Source organism: Rhinoderma darwinii, chromosome 2 (genome assembly GCF_050947455.1).
Source record: "Rhinoderma darwinii isolate aRhiDar2 chromosome 2, aRhiDar2.hap1, whole genome shotgun sequence".
Taxonomy (NCBI): Eukaryota; Metazoa; Chordata; class Amphibia; order Anura; family Rhinodermatidae; genus Rhinoderma; species Rhinoderma darwinii.
The window spans coordinates 35801944-35808367 of NC_134688.1; positions in this window are offsets into that span (position 1 = coordinate 35801944).

Genomic DNA, 6424 nt, shown 5'->3' on the forward strand with positions numbered 1-6424 from the left:
CTTCTAAGGTCTTGTTCACACAGTGCAGATTTGCTGCAGATTTTGCATGTATTTTTTAAGTCAAAACCAGGAACGGAACCTAAACAGAAGAAATATATAAAGAAAGGTCTTTTATGTCTGCTTTCCTGGATCCAATTCAGATTCTGACTTTAAAAAATAAAAAAAAATGCATGCAAAATCTGCACCGTGTGAACAAGACCTAGTACACACCACCTTGTCTCTGTTGTGCACCGGACCCGTCGTTTTGTCAGAAGCACGCTATTGCTTCCGGCAATATGACGGATCCGGGGCACAATAGAGACAAACAGAAACCATGGGCACCGGATCCGTCACCATTGAAATCAATGCTGATGGAAACAGAAACGTGTCAGTATGTGTCTGTTCAGGGTCCCGTACACTGCAGCTGCTGAAGAAACTCTTTCTGTTTTGTTTTTTTTTAATTGAGATGGACCACTAACTGTCAGTCAATCAGTTCTTGGCAGAGAAGTAACTTCCCACCAAAGCGATCTGTGACTGCCTCTGGAGGAAGAGATAAGCAGTGTCTATGTAGCGCCACTCATCCCTGTATATAGGACCAGTAAACCACGTGCCCAGCCGGTATTTTCACCGGGAGGACAGTTAAAGTAAAATATTTAAGTGGCAATAGCAAGTGCCCGAATTTTTGCATATTAAAACAGCGTGTGTGCAGTCAGATTTGGATTAATACTTTTCTATTACCAGGCCCATCCCTAAGAACATCAGCAGCTAGATTAAATATGAGATTGGCGCCGACGAAAGACAGCAATGGGTAAGGCCCCATGCACACGCCCACCCATTCAGTTCTATTGGCCGCGGATACCTTTCCGTAGCGCTACGGATGGGTGTCCGTTCTGTAGAAATGTTCAGAAAATTATGGAACATGTCCGTTCTTTTGCATTTTGCGTGCCATGCACCCATACTTTGTATGAGAGCATGACCCGAAAATGCGGACGGCAGTCGGCGGTCGGCCGTGCCCACGGGCCGTGATTACAAGCACGACCGTGTGCATGGGGCTTAAGGCAGGAGGAGGGTGATATGAATGAGTTAAAGTCATTGTTTGTCTGCAGCTCCTAGGCATACAGTAAGTGGCAAGTCACGCTCAGAGTGACGTCATGCCCCCAAAATCACCCTCACTTTTTACACACGCCGATTCTGTGATGTGTTTTGTTTTTTCGCAATTTTGACCAAAATTTGTCACAAAATTGCAGCAAAAAACGCCAAGAAACTGGCATGTGCAAATACACCCTGAACCTGGCCCTTTTTTTGGGCAGAAAAGGTGACAAATCTAGTTGTGCCACCATATAAGTGGAAAATGTCGTGTTTTACATGGGGAAAAATATCTGCTACACATGCACCGCGTTCCAAATTATTATGCAAATGTTATTTTTTGCTGATTTTCCTAAATAGTTGATGCAAATGACAGTCAGTATAATCTTCAAGCCATCAACCGTTGGAGTATAAAGCGAATTGTATTGAACAAATCTCCTAATGAGAACAGATTTTATTTTAGAAGTAAAAAACTCAAAATGCACTGTTTCACATTATTATGCACAACAGAGATCAAAACATTTTAAAGGTTGTAAAGAGAACTAAAATGGTAATTTGTTGAATTTGCAACATCATGAGGTCATATTTACAGAAATCAAAAGCTCTTTCAATAAAAAAAAACATGGCAGGCCAAGTTACATGTTAACATAGGACCCCTTCTTTGATATCACCTTCACAATTCGTGCATCCATTGAATTTGTGAGTATTTGGACAGTTTCTGCTTGAATATCTTTGCAGGATGTCAGAATAGCCTCCCAGAGCTTCTGTTTTGATGTGAACTGCCTCCCACCCTCATAGATATTTTGCTTGAGGATGCTCCAAAGGTTCTCAATAGGGTTGAGGTCAGGGGAACATGGGGGCCATACCATGAGTTTCTCTCCTTTTATGCCCATAGCAGCCAATGACACAGAGGTATTCTTTGCAGCATGAAATGGTGCATTGTCATGCATGAAGATAATTTTGCTATGGAAGGCACGGTTCTTCTTTTTGTACCACGGAAGAAAGTGGTCAGTCATAAACTCTACGTACTTTGCAGAGGTCATTTTCACACCGTCAGGGACCCTAAAGGGGCCTACCAGCTCTTTCCCCATGATTCCAGCACAAAACATGACTCCGCCACCTCCTTGCTGACGTCACAGCCTTGTTGGGACATGGTGTCCATTCACCAACCATCCACTACTCCATCCATCTGGATCATCCAGGGTTGCACGGCACTCATCAGTAAACAACACGGTTTGAAAATTAGTCTTCATGTATTTCTGAGCCCACTGCAACCGTTTCTGCTTGTGAGTATTGTTTAGGGGTGGCCGAATAATAGCTTTATGCACACTTGCAAACCTCTGGAGGATCCTACACCTTGAGGTTCGCGGGACTCCAGAGGCACCAGCGGCTTCAAATACCTGTTTGCTGCTTTGCAATGGCATTTTAGCAGCTGCTCTCCTAATCCTATTAATTTGTCTGGCAGAAACCTTCCTCATTATGCCTTTATCTGAACAAACCCATCTGTGCTCTGAATCAGCCACATATCTTTTCACAGTACGATGATCAAGCTTAAGTTTTCTTGAAATATCCAATGTTTTCATACCTTGTCCAGAGTATTGCACTATTTCACGCTTTTTGCTCGCTACGTGCAGCTAATAAAAGTCTAAATATAAAATAAACATGACTATATACACTACCGTTCAAAAGTTTGGGGTCACCCAGACAATTTTGTGTTTTCCATGAAAACTCACACTTATATTTATCAAATGAGTTGCAAAATGACTAGAAAATATAGTCAAAACATTGACAAGATTAGAAAATTATGGAACATGTCCGTTCTTTTGCATTTTGCGTGCCATGCACCCATACTTTGTATGAGAGCATGACCCGAAAATGCGGACGGCAGTCGGCGGTCGGCCGTGCCCACGGGCCGTGATTACAAGCACGACCGTGTGCATGGGGCTTAAGGCAGGAGGAGGGTGATATGAATGAGTTAAAGTCATTGTTTGTCTACAGCTCCTAGGCATACAGTAAGTGGCAAGTCACGCTCAGAGTGACGTCATGCCCCCAAAATCACCCTCACTTTTTACACACGCCGATTCTGTGATGTGTTTTGTTTTTTCGCAATTTTGACCAAAATTTGTCACAAAATTGCAGCAAAAAACGCCAAGAAACTGGCATGTGCAAATACACCCTGAACCTGGCCCTTTTTTTGGGCAGAAAAGGTGACAAATCTAGTTGTGCCACCATATAAGTGGAAAATGTCGTGTTTTACATGGGAAAAAATATCTGCTACACATGCACCGCGTTCCAAATTATTATGCAAATGTTATTTTTTGCTGATTTTCCTAAATAGTTGATGCAAATGACAGTCAGTATAATCTTCAAGCCATCAACTGTTGGAGTATAATGCTAATTTTATTTAACAAATCTCCTAATGATAACAGATTTTTTTTTTGGAAGTAAAAAACTCAAAATGCACTGTTTCACATTATTATGCACAACAGAGATCAAAACATTTTAAAGGTTGTAAAGAGAACTAAAATGGTAATTTGTTGAATTTGCAACATCATGAGGTCATATTTACAGAAATCAAAAGCTCTTTCAATAAAAAAAAACATGGCAGGCCAAGTTACATGTTAACATAGGACCCCTTCTTTGATATCACCTTCACAATTCGTGCATCCATTGAATTTGTGAGTATTTGGACAGTTTCTGCTTGAATATCTTTGCAGGATGTCAGAATAGCCTCCCAGAGCTTCTGTTTTGATGTGAACTGCCTCCCACCCTCATAGATATTTTGCTTGAGGATGCTCCAAAGGTTCTCAATAGGGTTGAGGTCAGGGGAACATGGGGGCCACACCATGAGTTTCTCTCCTTTTATGCCCATAGCAGCCAATGACACAGAGGTATTCTTTGCAGCATGAGATGGTGCATTGTCATGCATGAAGATAATTTTGCTATGGAAGGCACGGTTCTTCTTTTTGTACCACGGAAGAAAGTGGTCAGTCATAAACTCTACGTACTTTGCAGAGGTCATTTTCACACCGTCAGGGACCCTAAAGGGGCCTACCAGCTCTTTCCCCATGATTCCAGCACAAAACATGACTCCGCCACCTCCTTGCTGACGTCACAGCCTTGTTGGGACATGGTGTCCATTCACCAACCATCCACTACTCCATCCATCTGGATCATCCAGGGTTGCACGGCACTCATCAGTAAACAACACGGTTTGAAAATTAGTCTTCATGTATTTCTGAGCCCACTGCAACCGTTTCTGCTTGTGAGTATTGTTTAGGGGTGGCCGAATAATAGCTTTATGCACACTTGCAAACCTCTGGAGGATCCTACACCTTGAGGTTCGCGGGACTCCAGAGGCACCAGCGGCTTCAAATACCTGTTTTCTGCTTTGCAATGGCATTTTAGCAGCTGCTCTCCTAATCCTATTAATTTGTCTGGCAGAAACCTTCCTCATTATGCCTTTATCTGAACAAACCCATCTGTGCTCTGAATCAGCCACATATCTTTTCACAGTACGATGATCAAGCTTAAGTTTTCTTGAAATATCCAATGTTTTCATACCTTGTCCAGAGTATTGCACTATTTCACGCTTTTTGCTCGCTACGTGCAGCTAATAAAAGTCTAAATATAAAATAAACATGACTATATACACTACCGTTCAAAAGTTTGGGGTCACCCAGACAATTTTGTGTTTTCCATGAAAACTCACACTTATATTTATCAAATGAGTTGCAAAATGACTAGAAAATATAGTCAAAACATTGACAAGATTAGAAATAATGATTTTTATTTAAAATAATAATTTTCTCCGTCAAACTTTGCTTTCGTCAAAGAATGCTCCATTTGCAGCATTTACAGCATTGCAGACCTTTGGCATTCTAGCTGTTAATTTGCTGAGGTAATCGGGAGAAATTTCACCCCATGCTTCCAGAAGGCCCTCCCACAAGTTGGATTGGCTTGATGGGCACTTCTTGCGTACCATACGGTCAAGCTGCTCCCACAACAGCTCTATGGGGTTGAGATCTGGTGACTGCGCTGGCCACTCCATTACAGATAGAATACCAGCTGCCTGCTTCTTCCCTAAATAGTTCTTGCATAATTTGGAGGTGTGCTTTGGGTCATTGTCCTGTTGTAAGATGAAATTGGCTCCAATCAAGCGCTGTCCACAGGGTATGGCATGGCGTTGCAAAATGGAGTGCTAGCCTTCCTTATTAAAAATCCCTTTTACCTTGTACAAATCTCCCACTTTACCAGCACCAAAGCAACCCCAGACCATCACATTACCTCCACCATGCTTGACAGATGGCGTCAGGCACTCTTCCAGCATCTTTTCAGTTGTTCTGCGTCTCACAAATGTTCTTCTGTGTGATCCAAACACCTCAAACTTCGATTCGTCTGTCCATAACACTTTTTTCCAATCTTCCTCTGTCCAATGTCTGTGTGCTTTTGCCCATATTAATCTTTTCCATTTATTAGCCAGTCTCAGATATGGATTTTTCTTTGCCACTCTGCCCTGAAGGCCAGCATCCCGGAGTCGCCTCTTCACTGTAGACGTTGACACTGGCGTTTTGCGGGTACTATTTAATGAAGCTGCCAGTTGAGGACCTGTGAGGCGTCTATTTCTCAAACTAGAGACTCTAATACTTGTCTTGTTGCTCAGTTGTGCAGCGGGGCCTCCCACTTCTCTTTCCACTCTGGTTAGAGCCTGTTTGTGCTGTCCCCTGAAGGGAGTAGTACACACCGTTGTAGGAAATCTTCAGTTTCTTGGCAATTTCTCGCATGGAATAGCCTTCATTTCTAAGAACAAGAACAGACTGTCGAGTTTTTCTAGCCATTTTGAGAGTTTAATCGAACCCACAAATGTAATGTTCCAGATTCTCAACTAGCTCAAAGGAAGGTCAGTTTTATAGCTCCTCTAAACAGCAAAACTGTTTACAGCGGTGCTAACATAATTGACAAGGGTTTTCAAGTGTTTTTGAATCATCCATTAGCCCTCTAACACAGTTAGCAAACACAATGTACCATTAGAACACTGGAGTGATGGTTGCTGGAAATGGGCCTCTATACACCTATGTAGATATTGCATTAAAAACCAGACGTTTGCAGCTAGAATAGTCATTTAGCACATTAACAATGTATAAATTGTATTTCTGATTAATTTAATGTTATCTTCATTGAAAAAAACTGTGCTTTTCTTTCAAAAATAAGGAAATTTCTAAGTGACCCTAAACTTTTGAACGGTAGTGTATATCTGATATATGCTGTATACCATACCTGATGGAAGATTAAAGCACTTTAAAATAAAATAAAAAACTTTGGCAAATGCGCTGCAACCAGAGACTTGTGAGCTGTGCCT